We start from the raw sequence: 16,819 nt of genomic DNA on the forward strand, positions 1-16,819 counted from the left end.
CATCCCTGTGGTTTTTAACGAGTCCCAAGAGACACCGGTTACCCTGTGTTTCCTTCCGTGAATCAGCTAATCAAAGTATGGAGTGCCGCATTCATCGAACTTTCTCCAACAAGGAACGCCGTAGCAGCTCCTCTGGTCCTGGGGCTGCCTGCAGAGACACAGAAGGAAGAGGACTTGAATTGCAGTAAGAACACAAGCCACCATCCTCTAGGAGGCATGGTGACTTCAGTCAGGAGGTCCTGGATGGAATGCGAAGACGAGGGTTACTCTGAGCGCTTCTCCGATTAGGGCAATGCGTAAGACCTCCGCGCCATGTGGGATGTGCCAGAAAGTTGTTCGTGAAAGTGTGCAAGTGCTGAGGAAACCAAGCTGCTCAAAAGAGGACAGTGCGTTTCCCTACGCTCGGCGTGCACAGAGGGGCTCTAAAGGGCTACGGGCCTGGATGTTGCTTAGCAGACCCAGGTGCACCTGGGGGTACTCAGTGTTCCTGCCGGGAACAGGGTGCCCCGGCTAGCCTCCCAGGTGTCCAGAAAGCTGTGCTGCTGTTTAAGGTATGCAGAGCAGAGGCCACCGCCTCCTGGAAACTGCAGCACACCTCCGCTTCTGCACGGCAAATCAGGGCCTTACTTCCAGGCATGGGTTCATGCTTGGTGTGTCGTTAGTGACACAGCATGCTAAGATGCTGACTTTCTCCTTGAGCAGAGTGACTTCAGGTAGGAGGATGGGCCTCGCAGTGTTCCAAGCACAGCGTTGTCTCATGGCATCTCACACAACGGCCATGACAGAGTCTTCCTGGGCAATTCGCACTCACCAGCCATGTTGTCCTCAGGGCGCTCGAGGGCTCTGGATGGGAGCCGCTCCTCGAGGAACGCGCAGTGTGTTGTTGCCCAGCACTCGGCACGCACAGAGGTCCTCCGAGGGATCAACACATGGAACTCGACATTGCTCAGCTGGCCCACAGTTGTCTGGAGGCACTCAGTGACCTTGGAGGGAAAATGAGGCACACCCGTGGGGCCTAGGAATCCCCGGACGTGTACTTACTTTCAAATAAAGCACGTAAGCGACTAAGAACTCCTGGAAACAGCTGCATGCCTCCCTTTCTGAACGGCTACTCAGGGCCTAACCTGGAGGCGAGTTCTCACGTTGAGGTTCCCTTTAGCTCTAGAGCCTGTCATGTGGACCGCCACCGCGGCCACAGAAGCGTCTGGTTTAGAGAGAGCAAACTCATAATTTTCCCCGAAGCATTCTTCCAGGGCTCACCGGTCTGTCGGGTGCCGGGAATGTCATTTAGCTTCAAGGCAGACATGAATGCCGCCCTCAAAATGGGAAAGCAGGAATAGTTCCAGCAGGCCCCATTTTCATGGGCACACTCAGCGTACATCCCTGTGGTTTCTAACGAGTCCCAAGAGACACCGGTTTCCTTGTGTTTCCTTCCCTGAATCAACTCATCGAAGTAGGGAGTCCCGCATCCAGCGAACTGTCTCCACCAAGGAACGCAGTAGCTGCTCCTCTGGGGCTGGGACTGCCTGCAGTGACACAGAAGGAAGAGGACTTGAATTGCAGTAAGAACCCAAGCCGCCATCCTCTAGAAGTCACGGTGACTTCAGTCAGGACGTCCTGGATGGAATGCGAAGACGAGGGTTACTCTGAGCGCAGCTCCGATTAGGGCAACGCGGAAGACCTGTGCGCCAAGTGGCATGTGCCAGAACGGTGTTCGTGAACGTGTGCGAGTGCTGAGGAAACCAAGCTGCTCCAAAAGACAGGGCAGTGCGTTTCCCTACGCTCGGCGTGCACAGAGGGACTGTAAAGGGCTACGGGTCTGGATGTTGCTTAGCAGACCCAGGTGCACCTGGGGGTACTCAGTGTTCCTGCCGGGAACAGGGTGCCCCGGCTAGCCTCCCAGGTGTCCAGAAAGCTGTCCTGCCGATAAAGGTATGCAGAGCAGAGGCTACCGCCTCCTGGAAACTGCAGCACGCCTCTGCTTCTGCACGGCAAATCAGGGCCTTACTTCCAGGCATGGGTTCATGCTGGGTGTGACGGTAGCGACACAGCATGCTAAGATGCTGACTTTCTCCTCGAGCAGAGTGACTTCAGGTATGAGGGAGGGCCTCGCAGTGTTCCAAGCACTGCGTTCTCTCATGGCAGCTCACACAAGGGCCATGACAGAGTCTTCCTGGGCACTTCGCACTCACCAGCCATGTTGTCCTCAGGGCGCTCGAGGACTCTGGAGGTGAACCGCTCCTCGAGGAACGCGCAGTGTGTTGTTGCCCAGCACTCGGCACACACAGAGGTCCTCCGCGGGCTCAACCCATGGACCTCGACGTTTCTCAGCCGGCCCACAGTTGTCTGGAGGCACTCAGTGACCTTGGAGGGAAAATGAGGCACACCCGTGGGGCCTAGGATTCCCCGGACGTGTACTTCCTTTAAAATAAAGCACGTAAGCGACTACGAACTCATGGAAACAGCTGCATGCCTCCCTTTATGCACGGCTACTCAGGGCCTAACCTGGAGGTGAGTTCTCCCGTTGAGGTTCCCTTTATCTCTAGAGCCTGTCATGCGGACCAACACTATGGCCACGGAAACCCCTGGATTAGAGAGAGCAAACTCATAATTTTCCCCGAAGCATTCTTCCAGGGCTCACTGGCCTGTCGGGAGCCGGAATGTCATGTAGCATCAAGGAAGGCATGAATACAGCCCTCAAAATGGGAAAGCAGGTCTAGTCCAGGCAGGACCCCGTTTTCATGGGCACACTCAGCGTACATCCCTGTGGTTTCTCACGAGTCCCAAGAGACACCAGTTACCCTGTGTTTCCTTCCCTGAGTCAACTTATCGAAGTAGGGAGGCCCGCATCCAGCGAACTGTCTCCACCAAGGAACGCCGTAGCTGCTCCTCTGGGCCTGGGGCTGCCTGCAGTGCCAAAGAAGGAACAGGACTTGAATTGCAGTAAGAACCCAAGCCGGCATCCTCTAAGAGGCACGGTGACTTCAGTCAGGAGGTCCTGGATGGAATGCGGAAACGAGGGTTACTCTGAGCGCAGCTCCGATTTGGGCAACGTGTATGACCTTCACGCCAAGTAGCATGTGCCAGAACGGTGTTCGTGAACGTGTGCGAGTGCTGAGGAAACCAAGCTGCTACAAAAGAGAGGGCAGTGCGTTTCCTTACACTCGACGTGCACAAAGGGGCTCTAAAGGGCTATGGGCCTGGATGTTGCTTAGCAGACCCAGGTGCACCTGGGGGTACTCAGTGTTCCTGCCGGGAACAGGGTGCCCCGGCTAGCCTCCCAGGTGTCCAGAAAGCTGTCCTGCCGTTAAAGGTATGCAGAGCAGAGGCCACCGCCTCCTGGAAACTGCAGCACGCCTCTGCTTCTGCACGGCAAATCAGGGCCTTACTTCCAGGCATGGGTTCATGCTGGGTGTGCCGGTAGCCACACAGCATGCTAAGATGCTGACTTTCTCCTCGAGCAGAGTGACTTCAGGTACGAGGGCGGGCCTCGCAGTGTTCCAAGCACTGCGTTCTCTCATGGCAGCTCACACAAGGGCCATGACAGAGTCTTCCTGGGCACTTCGCACTCACCAGCCATGTTGTCCTCAGGGCGCTCGAGGACTCTGGAGGTGAACCGCTCCTCAAGGAACGCGCAGTGTGTTGTTGCCCAGCACTCGGCACACACAGAGGTCCTCCAAGGGCTCAACCCATGGACCTCGACGTTTCTCAGCCGGCCCACAGTTGTCTGGAGGCACTCAGTGACCTTGGAGGGAAAATGAGGCACACCCGTGGGGCCTAGGATTCCCCGGACGTGTACTTCCTTTAAAATAAAGCATGTAAGCGACTAAGAACTCATGGAAACAGCTGCATGCCTCCCTTTATGCACGGCTACTCAGGGCCTAACCTGGAGGTGAGTTCTCACGTTGAGGTTCCCTTTAGCTCTAGAGCCTGTCATGCGGACCAAAACTATGGCCACGGAAACCCCTGGATTAGAGAGAGCAAACTCATAATTTTCCCCGAAGCATTCTTCCAGGGCTCACTGGCCTGTTGGGAGCCGGAATGTCATGTAGCATCAAGGCAAGCATGAATACAGCCCTCAAAATGGGAAAGCAGGTCTAGTCCAGGCAGGACCCCGTTTTCATGGGCACACTCAGCGTACATCCCTGTGGTTTCTAACGAGTCCCAAGAGACACCGGTTTCCTTGTGTTTCCTTCCCTGAATCAACTCATCGAAGTAGGGAGTCCCGCATCCAGCGAACTGTCTCCACCAAGGAACGCAGTAGCTGCTCCTCTGGGGCTGGGACTGCCTGCAGTGACACAGAAGGAAGAGGACTTGAATTGCAGTAAGAACCCAAGCCGCCATCCTCTAGAAGTCACGGTGACTTCAGTCAGGACGTCCTGGATGGAATGCGAAGACGAGGGTTACTCTGAGCGCAGCTCCGATTAGGGCAACGCGGAAGACCTGCGCGCCAAGTGGCATGTGCCAGAACGGTGTTCGTGAACGTGTGCGAGTGCTGAGGAAACCAAGCTGCTCCAAAAAACAGGGCAGTGCGTTTCCCTACGCTCGGCGTGCACAGAGGGACTCTAAAGGGCTACGGGCCTGGATGTTGCTTAGCAGACCCAGGTGCACCTGGGGGTACTCAGTGTTCCTGCCGGTAACAGGGTGCCCCGGCTAGCCTCCCAGGTGTCCAGAAAGCTGTTCTGCCGATAAAGGTATGCAGAGCAGAGGCTACCGCCTCCTGGAAACTGCAGCACGCCTCTGCTTCTGCAAGGCAAATCAGGGCCTTACTTCCAGGCATGGGTTCATGCTGGGTGTGACGGTAGCGACACAGCATGTTAAGATGCTGACTTTCTCCTCGAGCAGAGTGACTTCAGGTAAAAGGGCGGGCCTCGCAGTGTTCCACGCAAGCATTCTCTCATGGCAGCTCACACAAGGGCCATGACAGAGTCTTCCTGGGCACTTCGCACTCACCAGCCATGTTGTCCTCAGGGCGCTCCAGGGCTCTGGAGGTGAACCGTTCCTGGAGGAATGCGCAGTGCGTTGTTGCCCAGCACTCGGCACACACAGAGGTCCTCCGAGGTCTCAACCCATGGACCTCGACGTTGCTCAGCTGTCCCACAGTTTTCTGGAGGCACTCAGTGACCTTGGAGGGTAAATGAGGCACACCCGTGGGGCCTAGGATTCCCCGGACGAGTTCTTCCTTTAAAATAAAGCACGTAAGCGACTAAGAACTCATGGAAACAGCTGCATGCCTGCCTTCCTGTACGGCTACTCAGGGCCTAACCTGGAGGCGAGTTCTCACGTTGAGGTTCCCTTTATCTCTAGAGCCTGTCATACGGACCGCCACCGCGGCCACGGAAGCCCCTGGTTTAGAGAGAGCAAACTCATAATTTTCCCCGAAGCATTCTTCCAGGGCTCACTGGCCTATCGGGTGCCTGGAATGTCATGTAGCTTCAAGGCAGGCATGAATGCCGCCCTCAAAATGGGAAAGCAGGGCTAGTTCCAGCAGGCCCCGTTTTCATGGGCACACTCAGCGTACATCCCTGTGGTTTCTAACGAGTACCAAGAGACACCGGTTACCCTGTGTTTCCTTCCGTGAATCAACTAATCGAAGTATGGAGTGCCGCATCCAGCGAACTTTCTCCAACAAGGAACGCCGTAGCTGCTCCTCTGGGCCTGAGGCTGCCTGCAGAGACACAGAAGGAAGAGGACTTGAATTGCAGTAAGAACCCAAGCCGCCGTGCTCTAGGAGGCACGGTGACTTCAGTCACGAGGTCCTGGATGGAATGCGAAGACGAGGGTTACTCTGAGCGCAGCTCCAAATAGGGCAACACGTAAGACCTTCGCCCCATGTGGCATGTGCCAGAACGGTGTTCGTGAACGTGTGCGAGTGCTGAGGAAACCAAGCTGCTCCAAAAGAGAGGGCAGTGCGTTTCCTTACCCTCGGCGTGCACAGAGGGGCTCTAAAGGGCTATGGGCCTGGATGTTGCTTAGCAGACCCAGGTGCACCTGGGGGTACTCAGTGTTCCTGCCGGGAACAGGGTGCCCCGGCTAGCCTCCCAGGTGTCCAGAAAGCTGTGCTGCAGTTAAAGCTATGCAGAGCAGAGGCCACCGCCTCCTGGAAACTGCAGCACACCTCCACTTCTGCATGGCAAATCAGGGCCTTACTTCCAGGCATGGGTTCATGCTCGGTGTGCCGGTAGCGACACAGCATGCTAAGATGCTGACTTTCTCCTCGAGCAGAGTGACTTCAGGTACGAGGGTGGGCCTCGCAGTGTTCCAAGCAGAGTGTTCTCTCATGGCAACTCACACAAGGGCCATGACAGAGTCTTCCTGGGCACTTCGCACTCACCAGCCATGTTGTCCTCAGGGCGCTCGAGGGCTCTGGAGGTGAGCCGCTCCTCGAGGAACGCGCAGTGTGTTGTTGCCCAGCACTCGGCACGCACAGAGGTCCTCCGAGTGCTCAACCCATGGACCTCGACGTTGCTCAGCCGGCCCACAGTTGTCTGGAGGCACTCAGTGACCTTGGAGGGAAAATGAGGCACACCCGTGGGGCCTAAAAATTCCCGGACGTGTACTTCCTTTAAAATAAAGCACGTAAGTGACTAAGAACTCCTGGAAACAGCTGCATGCCTCCCTTTCTGCACGGCTACTCAGGGCCTAACCTGGAGGCGAGTTCTCACGTTGAGGTTCCCTTTAGCTCTAGAGCCTGTCATGCGGACCACCACCACGGCCAATGAAGCCCCTGGTTTAGAGAGAGCAAACTCATAATTTTCCCCGAAGCATTCTTCCAGGCCTCACCGGTGTCGGGTGCCATGAATGTCATGTAGCTTCAAGGAAGGCATGAATGCAGCCCACGAAATGGGAAAGCAGGTCTAGTTCCAGCAGGCCCCGTTTTCATGGGCACACTCAGCGTACATCCCTGTGGTTTCTAACGAGTCCCAAGAGACACCGGTTACCCTGTCTTTCCTTCCCTGAATCAACTCATCGACGTAGGGAGTCCCACATCCAGCGAACTGTCTCCACCAAGGAACGCCATAGCTGCTCCTCTGGGCCTGGGGCTGCCTGCAGTGACACAGAAGGAAGAGGACTTGAATTGCAGTAAGAACCCAAGCCACTGTCCTCTAGGAGGCACGGTGACTTCAGTCAGGAGGTCCTGGATGGAATGCGAAGACGAGGGTTACTCTGAGCGCAGCTCCGAATAGGGCAACACGTAAGACCTTCGCCCCATGTGGCATGTGCCAGAACGGTGTTCGTGAACGTGTGCGAGTGCTGAGGAAACCAAGCTGCTCCAAAAGAGAGGGCAGTGCGTTTCCTTACACTCGGTGTGCACAGAGGGGCTCTAAAGGGCTATGGGCCTTGATGTTGCTTAGCAGACCCAGGGGCACCTGGGGGTACTCAGTGTTCCTGCCGGGAACAGGGTGCCCCGGCCTGCCTCCCAGGTGTCCAGAAAGCTGTGCTGCCATTAAAGTTATGCAGAGCAGAGGCCACCGCCTCCTGGAAACTGCAGCACTCCTCCGCTTCTGCACGGCAAATCAGGGCCTTACTTCGAGGCATGGGTTCATGCTGGGTGTGCCGGTAGCGACATAGCATGTTAAGATGCTGACTTTCTCCTCGAGCAGAGTGACTTCAGGTAAAAGGGCGGGCCTCGCAGTGTTCCACGCACAACATTCTCTCATGGCAGCTCACACAAGGGCCATGACAGAGTCTTCCTGGGCACTTCGCACTCACCAGCCATGTTGTCCTCAGGGCGCTCCAGGGCTCTGGAGGTGAACCGCTCCTGGAGGAATGCGCAGTGCGTTGTTGCCCAGCACTCGGCACACACAGAGGTCCTCCGAGGTCTCAACCCATGGACCTCGACGTTGCTCAGCTGTCCCACAGTTTTCTGGAGGCACTCAGTAACCTTGGAGGGTAAATGAGGCACACCCGTGGGGCCTAGGATTCCCCGGACGAGTTCTTCCTTTAAAATAAAGCACGTAAGTGACTAAGAACTCATGGAAACAGCTGCATGCCTGCCTTCCTGTACGGCTACTCAGGGCCTAACCTGGAGGCGAGTTCTCACGTTGAGGTTCCCTTTATCTCTAGAGCCTGTCATGCGGACCGCCACCGCGGCCACGGAAGCCCCTGATATAGAGAGAGCAAACTCATAATTTTCCCCGAAGCATTCTTCCAGGGCTCACTGGCCTATCGGGTGCCTGGAATGTCATGTAGCTTCAAGGCAGGCATGAATGCCGCCCTCAAAATGGGAAAGCAGGGCTAGTTCCAGCAGGCCCCGTTTTCATGGGCACACTCAGCGTACATCCCTGTGGTTTTTAACGAGTCCCAAGAGACACCGGTTACCCTGTGTTTCCTTCCGTGAATCAGCTAATCAAAGTATGGAGTGCCGCATTCATCGAACTTTCTCCAACAAGGAACGCCGTAGCAGCTCCTCTGGTCCTGGGGCTGCCTGCAGAGACACAGAAGGAAGAGGACTTGAATTGCAGTAAGAACACAAGCCACCATCCTCTAGGAGGCATGGTGACTTCAGTCAGGAGGTCCTGGATGGAATGCGAAGACGAGGGTTACTCTGAGCGCTTCTCCGATTAGGGCAATGCGTAAGACCTCCGCGCCATGTGGGATGTGCCAGAAAGTTGTTCGTGAAAGTGTGCAAGTGCTGAGGAAACCAAGCTGCTCAAAAGAGGACAGTGCGTTTCCCTACGCTCGGCGTGCACAGAGGGGCTCTAAAGGGCTACGGGCCTGGATGTTGCTTAGCAGACCCAGGTGCACCTGGGGGTACTCAGTGTTCCTGCCGGGAACAGGGTGCCCCGGCTAGCCTCCCAGGTGTCCAGAAAGCTGTGCTGCTGTTTAAGGTATGCAGAGCAGAGGCCACCGCCTCCTGGAAACTGCAGCACACCTCCGCTTCTGCACGGCAAATCAGGGCCTTACTTCCAGGCATGGGTTCATGCTTGGTGTGTCGGTAGTGACACAGCATGCTAAGATGCTGACTTTCTCCTTGAGCAGAGTGACTTCAGGTAGGAGGATGGGCCTCGCAGTGTTCCAAGCACAGCGTTGTCTCATGGCATCTCACACAACGGCCATGACAGAGTCTTCCTGGGCAATTCGCACTCACCAGCCATGTTGTCCTCAGGGCGCTCGAGGGCTCTGGATGGGAGCCGCTCCTCGAGGAACGCGCAGTGTGTTGTTGCCCAGCACTCGGCACGCACAGAGGTCCTCCGAGGGATCAACACATGGAACTCGACATTGCTCAGCTGGCCCACAGTTGTCTGGAGGCACTCAGTGACCTTGGAGGGAAAATGAGGCACACCCGTGGGGCCTAGGAATCCCCGGACGTGTACTTACTTTCAAATAAAGCACGTAAGCGACTAAGAACTCCTGGAAACAGCTGCATGCCTCCCTTTCTGAACGGCTACTCAGGGCCTAACCTGGAGGCGAGTTCTCACGTTGAGGTTCCCTTTAGCTCTAGAGCCTGTCATGTGGACCGCCACCGCGGCCACAGAAGCGTCTGGTTTAGAGAGAGCAAACTCATAATTTTCCCCGAAGCATTCTTCCAGGGCTCACCGGTCTGTCGGGTGCCGGGAATGTCATTTAGCTTCAAGGCAGACATGAATGCCGCCCTCAAAATGGGAAAGCAGGAATAGTTCCAGCAGGCCCCGTTTTCATGGGCACACTCAGCGTACATCCCTGTGGTTTCTAACGAGTCCCAAGAGACACCGGTTACCCTGTGTTTCCTTCCCTGAATCAACTCATCGAAGTAGGGAGTCCCACATCCAGCGAACTGTCTCCACCAAGGAACGCCGTAGCTGCTCCTCTGGGCCTGGGACTGCCTGCAGTGACACAGAAGGAAGAGGACTTGAATTGCAGTAGGAACCCAAGCCACCGTCTTCTAGGAGGCACGGTGACTTCAGTCAGGAGGTCCTGGATGGAATGCGAAGACGAGGGTTACTCTGAGCGCAGCTCCGAATAGGGCAACGCGTAAGAACTTCGCCCCATGTGGCATGTGCCAGAACGGTGTTCGTGAACGTGTGCGAGTGCTGAGGAAACCAAGATGCTCCAAAAGAGAGGGCAGTGCGTTTCCTTACGCTCGGCGTGCACAGAGGGGCTCTAAAGGGCTATGGGTCTGGATGTTGCTTAGCAGACCCAGGTGCACCTGGGGATACTCAGTGTTCCTGCCGGGAACAGGGTGCCCCGGCTAGCCTCCCAGGTGTCCAGAAAGCTGTGCTGCCGTTAAAGGTATGCAGAGCAGAGGCCACCGCTTCCTGGAAACTGCAGCACGCCTCCGCTTCTGCACGGCAAATCAGGGCCTTACTTCGAGGCATGGGTTCATGCTGGGTGTGCCGATAGCGACACAGTATGTTAAGATGCTGACTTTCTCCTCTAGCAGAGTGACTTCAGGTAAAAGGGCGGGCCTCGCAGTGTTCCACGCACAGCATTCTCTCATGGCAGCTCACACAAGGGCCATGACAGAGTCTTCCTGGGCACTTCGCACTCACCAGCCATGTTGTCCTCAGGGCGCTCCAGGGCTCTGGAGGTGAACCGCTCCTCGAGGAACGCGCTGTGTGTTGTTGTCCAGCACTCGGCACGCACAGAGGTCCTCCGAGGGATCAACCCATGGACCTCGTCGTTGCTCAGCTGGCCCACAGTTGTCTGGAAGCACTCAGTGAACTTGGATGGATAATGAGGCACACCCATGGGGCATAGGATTCCCCGGACGTGTACTTCCTTTAAAATAAAGCACGTAAGCGACTAAGAACTCCTGGAAACAGCTGCATGCCTCCCTTCCTGCACAGCTACTCAGGGCCTAACCTGGAGGTGAGTTCTCACGTTGAGGTTCCCTTTATCTCTAGAGCCTGTCATGCGGACCGCCACCGCGGCCACGGAAGCCCCTGGTTTAGAGAGAGCAAACTCATAATTTTCCCCGAAGCATTCTTCCAGGCCTCACCGCTGTCGGGTGCCGTGAATGTCATGTAGCTTCAAGGCAGGCATGAATGCCGCCCTCAAAATGGGAAAGCAGGGCTAGTTCCAGCAGGCCCCGTTTTCATGGGCACACTCAGTGTACACTCCTGTTGTTTCTAACGTGTCCCAAGAGACACCGGTTACCCTGTGTTTCCTTCCGTGAATCAACTAATCGAAGTACTGAGTGCCGCATCCAGCGAACTTTCTGCAACAAGGAATGCCGTAGCTGCTCCTCTGGGCCTGGGGCTGCCTGCAGAGACACAGAAGGAAGAGGACTTGAATTGCAGTAAGAACCCAAGCCGCCGTCCTCTAGGAGGCACGGTGACTTCAGTCAGGAGGTCCTGGATGGAATACGAAGACGAGGGTTACTCTGAGCGCTTCTCCGATTAGGCAATGCGTAAGACCTCCGCGCCATGTGGGATGTGCCAGAACGGTGTTCGTGAACGTGTGCAAGTGCTGAGGAAACCAAGCTGCTCAAAAGAGGGCAGTGCGTTTCCCTATGCTCGGCGTGCACAGAGGGGCTCTAAAGGGCTATGGGCCTGGATGTTGCTTAGCAGACCCAGGTGCACCTGGGGGTACTCAGTGTTCCTGCCGGGAACAGGGTGCCCCGGCTAGCCTCCCAGGTGTCCAGAAAGCTGTGCTGCCGTTAAAGGTATGCAGAGCAGAGGCTACCACCTCCTGGAAACTGCAGCATGCCTCCGCTTCTGCACGGCAAATCAGGGCCTTACTTCCAGGCATGGGTTCATGCTCGGTGTGCCGGTAGCGACACAGCATGCTAAGATGCTGACTTTCTCCTCGAGCAGAGTGACTTCAGGTACGAGGGCGGGCCTCGCAGTGTTCCAAGCAGAGGGTTCTCTCATGGCAGCTCACACAAGGGCCATGACAGAGTCTTCCTGGGCACTTCGCACTCACCAGCCATGTTGTCCTCAGGGCGCTCCAGGGCTCTGGAGGTGAGCCGCTCCTCGAGGAACACGCAGTGTGTTGTTGCCCAGCACTCGGCACACACAGAGGTCCTCCGAGGGATCAACCCATGGACCTCGACGTTGCTCAGCCGGCCCACAGTTGTCTGGAGGCACTCAGTGACCTTGGAGGGAAAATGAGGCACACCCGTGGGGCCTAGGAATCCCCGGACGTGTACTTCCTTTCAAATAAAGCACGTAAGTGACTAAGAACTCATGGAAACAGCTGCATGCCTCCCTTTCTGCATGGCTACTCAGGGCCTAACCTGGAGGCGAGTTCTCACGTTGAGGTTCCCTTTAGCTCTAGAGCCTGTCATGCAGACCAACACCATGGCCACGGAAACCCCTGGATTAGAGAGAGCAAACTCATAATTTTCCCCGAAGCATTCTTCCAGGGCTCACTGGCCTGTCGGGAGCTGGGAATGTCATGTAGCATCAAGGAAGGCATGAATACAGCCCTCAAAATGGGAAAGCAGGTCTAGTCCAGGCAGGACCCCGTTTTCATGGGCACACTCAGCGTACATCCCTGTGGTTTCTAACGAGTCCCAAGAGACACCGGTTACCCTGTGTTTCCTTCCCTGAATCAACTCATCGAAGTAGGGAGTCCCACATCCAGCGAACTGTCTCCACCAAGGAACGCCGTAGCTGCTCCTCTGGGCCTGGGGCTGCCTGCAGTGACACAGAAGGAAGAGGACTTGAATTGCAGTAAGAACCCAAGCCACCGTCCTCTAGGAGGCACGGTGACTTCAGTCAGGAGGTCCTGGATGGAATGCGAAGACGAGGGTTACTCTGAGCGCAGCTCCGAATAGGGCAACGCGTAAGACCTTCGCCCCATGTGGCATGTGCCAGAACGGTGTTCGTGAACGTGTGCGAGTGCTGAGGAAACCAAGCTGCTCCAAAAGAGAGGGCAGTGCGTTTCCTTACACTCGGCGTGCACAGAGGGGCTCTAAAGGGCTATGGGCCTGGATGTTGCTTAGCAGACCCAGGTGCACCTGGGGGTACTCAGTGTTCCTGCCAGGAACAGGGTGCCCCGGCTAGCCTCCCAGGTGTCCAGAAAGCTGTGCTGCCGTTAAAGGTATGCAGAGCAGAGGCCACCGCCTCCTGGAAACTGCAGCACGCCTCCATTTCTGCACGGCAAATCAGGGCCTTACTTCGAGGCATGGGTTCATGCTGGGTGTGCCGGTAGCGACACAGCATGTTAAGATGCTGACGTTCTCCTCGAGCAGAGTGACTTCAGGTAAAAGGGCGGGCCTCGCAGTGTTCCACGCACAGCATTCTCTCATGGCAGCTCACACAAGGGCCATGACAGAGTCTTCCTGGGCACTTCGCACTCACCAGCCATGTTGTCCTCAGGGCGCTCCAGGGCTCTGGAGGTGAACCGCTCCTCGAGGAACGCACAGTGTGTTGTTGCCCAGCACTCGGCACGCACAGAGATCCTCCGAGGTCTCAACCCATGGACCTCGACGTTGCTCAGCTGGACCACAGTTGTCTGGAGGCACTCAGTGACCTTGGAGGGAAAATGATGCACACCCGTGGGTCCTACGATTCCCCGGACGACTTCTTCCTTTCAAATAAAGCACGTAAGTGACTAAGAACTCCTGGAAACAGCTGCATGCCTCCCTTTCTGCACGGCTACTCAGGGCCTAACCTGGAGGCGAGTTCTCACGTTGAGGTTCCCTTTAGCTCTAGAGCCTGTCATGCGGACCGCCACCGCGGCCACGGAAGCGCCTGGTTTAGAGAGAGCAAACTCATAATTTTCCCCGAAGCATTCTTCCAGGGCTCACCGGTCTGTCGGGTGCCCGGAATGTCATTTAGCTTCAAGGCAGACATGAATGCCACCCTCAAAATGGGAAAGCAGGAGTAGTTCCAGCAGGCCCCGTTTTCATGGGCACACTCAGCGTACATCCCTGTGGTTTCTAACGAGTCCAAAGAGACACCAGTTACCCTGTGTTTCCTTCCCTGGATCAACTCATCGATATAGGGAGACCCGCATCCAGCGAACTGTCTCCACCAAGGAATGCCGTAGCTGCTCCTCTGGGCCTGGGGCTGCCTGCAGTGACACAGAAGGAAGAGGACTTGAATTGCAGTAAGAACCCAAGCCGCCGTCCTCTAGGAGGCACGGTGACTTCAGTCAGGAGGTCCTGGATGGAATGCGAAGACGAGGGTTACTCTGAGCGCAGCTCCGATTAGGGCAATGCGTAAGACCTCCGTGCCATGTGGGATGTGCCAGAACGGTGTTCGTGAACGTGTGCGAGTGCTGAGGAAACCAAGCTCCTCCAAAAGAGAGGGCAGTGCGTTTCCCTACGCTCGGCGTGCATAGAGGGTCTCTAAAGGTGGACGGGCCTGGATGTTGCTTAGCAGACCCAGGTGCACCTGGGGGTACTCAGTGTTCCTGCCGGGAACAGGGTGCCCCGGCTAGCCTCCCAGGTGTCCAGAAAGCTGTGCTGCCGTTAAAGGTATGCAGAGCAGAGGCCACCGCCTCCTGGAAACTGCAGCACGCCTCCGCTTCTGCACGGCAAATCAGGGCCTTACTTCCAGGCATGGGTTCATGCTCGGTGTGCCGGTAGCGTCACAGCATGCTAAGATGCTGACTTTCTCCTCGAGCAGAGTGACTTCAGGTATGAGGGCGGGCCTCGCAGTGTTCCAAGCAGAGTGTTCTCTCATGGCAGCTCACACAAGGGCCATGACAGAGTCTTCCTGGGCACTTGGCACTCACCAGCCATGTTGTCCTCAGGGCGCTCCAGGGCTCTGGAGGTGAGCCGCTCCTCGAGGAACACGCAGTGTGTGTTTGCCCAGCACTCAGCACACACAGAGGTCCTCCGAGGGATCAACCCATGGACCTCGACGTTGCTCAGCCGGCCCACAGTTCTCTGGAGGCACTCAGTGACCTTGGAGGGAAAATGAGGCACACCCGTGGGGCCTAAGAATCCCCGGACGTGTACTTCCTTTCAAATAAAGCACGTAAGTGACTAAGAACTCCTGGAAACAGCTGCATGGCTCCCTTTCTGCACGGCTACTCAGGGCCTAACCTGGAGGCGAGTTCTCACGTTGAGGTTCCCTTTAGCTCTGGAGCCTGTCATGCAGACCAACACCATGGCCACGGAAACCCCTGGATTAGAGAGAGCAAACTCCTAATTTTCCCCGAAGCATTCTTCCAGGCCTCACCGGTGTCTGGTGACGTGAATGTCATGTAGCTTCAAGGCAGGCATGAATGCCGCCCTCAAAATGGGAAAGCAGGGCTAGTTCCAGCAGGCCCCGTTTTCATGGGCACACTCAGCGTACATCCCTGTGGTTTCTAACGAGTCCCAAGAGACACCGGTTACCCTGTGTTTCCTTCCCTGGATCAACTCATCGATATAGGGAGACCCGCATCCAGCGAACTGTCTCCACCAAGGAACGCCGTAGCTGCTCCTCTGGGCCTGGGACTGCCTGCAGTGACACAGAAGGAAGAGGACTTGAATTGCAGTAAGAACCCAAGCCGCCGTCCTCTAGAAGGCACGGTGACTTCAGTCAGGAGGTCCTGGATGGAATGCGAAGACGAGGGTTACTCTGAGCGCAGCTCCTATTAGGGCAATGCGTAAGACCTCCGTGCCATGTGGGATGTGCCAGAACGGTGTTCGTGAACGTGTGCGAGTGCTGAGGAAACCAAGCTGCTCCAAAAGACAGGGCAGTGCGTTTCCCTACGCTCAGCGTGCACAGAGGGGTTCTAAAGGTCTACGGGCCTGGATGTTGCTTAGCAGACCCAGGTGCACCTGGGGGTACTCAGTGTTCCTGCCGGGAACAGGGTGCCCCGGCTAGCCTCCCAGGTGTCCAGAAAGCTGTGCTGCCGTTAAAGGTATGCAGAGCAGAGGTCACCGCCTCCTGGAAACTGCAGCACGCCTCCGCTTCTGCACGGCAAATCAGGGCCTTACTTCCAGGCATGGGTTCATGCTCGGTGTGCCGGTAGCGACACAGCATGCTAAGATGCTGACTTTCTCCTCGAGCAGAGTGACTTCAGGTATGAGGGCGGGCCTCGCAGTGTTCCAAGCAGAGTGTTCTCTCATGGCAGCTCACACAAGGGCCATGACAGAGTCTTCCTGGGCACTTCGCACTCACCAGCCATGTTGTCCTCAGGGCGCTCCAGTGCTCTGGAGGTGAGCCGCTCCTCGCGGAACACGCAGTGTGTGTTTGCCCAGCACTCGGCACACACAGAGGTCCTCCGAGGGATCAACCCATGGACCTCGACGTTGCTCAGCCGGCCCACAGTTGTCTGGAGGCACTCAGTGACCTTGGAGGGAAAATGAGGCACACCCGTGGGGCCTAAGAATCCCCGGACGTGTACTTCCTTTCAAATAAAGCACGTAAGTGACTAAGAACTCATGGAAACAGCTGCATGCCTCCCTTTCTGCACGGCTACTCAGGGCCTAACCTGGAGGCGAGTTCTCACGTTGATGTTCCCTTTAGCTCTGGAGACTGTCATGCAGACCAACACCATGGCCACGGAAACCCCTGGATTAGAGAGAGCAAACTCATAATTTTCCCCGAAGCATTCTTCCAGGCCTCACCGGTGTCTGGTGCCGTGAATGTCATGTAGCTTCAAGGCAGGCATGAATGCCGCCCTCAAAATGGGAAAGCAGGGCTAGTTCCAGCAGGCCCCGTTTTCATGGGCACACTCAGCGTACATCCCTGTGGTTTCTAACGAGTCCCAAGAGACACCGGTTACCCTGTGTTTCCTTCCCTGGATCAACTCATCGACGTAGGGGGTCCCGCATCCAGCGAACTGTCTCCACCAAGGAACGCCATAGCTGCTCCTCTGGGCCTGGGGCTGCCTGCACTGACACAGAAGTAGAGGACTTGAATTGCAGTAAGAACCCAAGCCACCGTCCTCTAGGAGGCACGGTGACTTCAGTCACGAGGTCCTGGATGGAATGCGAAGACGAGGGTTA

The sequence above is a fragment of the Leucopleurus acutus genome (genome assembly GCF_964270905.1).
Source record: "Leucopleurus acutus genome assembly, chromosome: 15".
Lineage (NCBI taxonomy): Eukaryota > Metazoa > Chordata > Mammalia > Artiodactyla > Delphinidae > Leucopleurus > Leucopleurus acutus.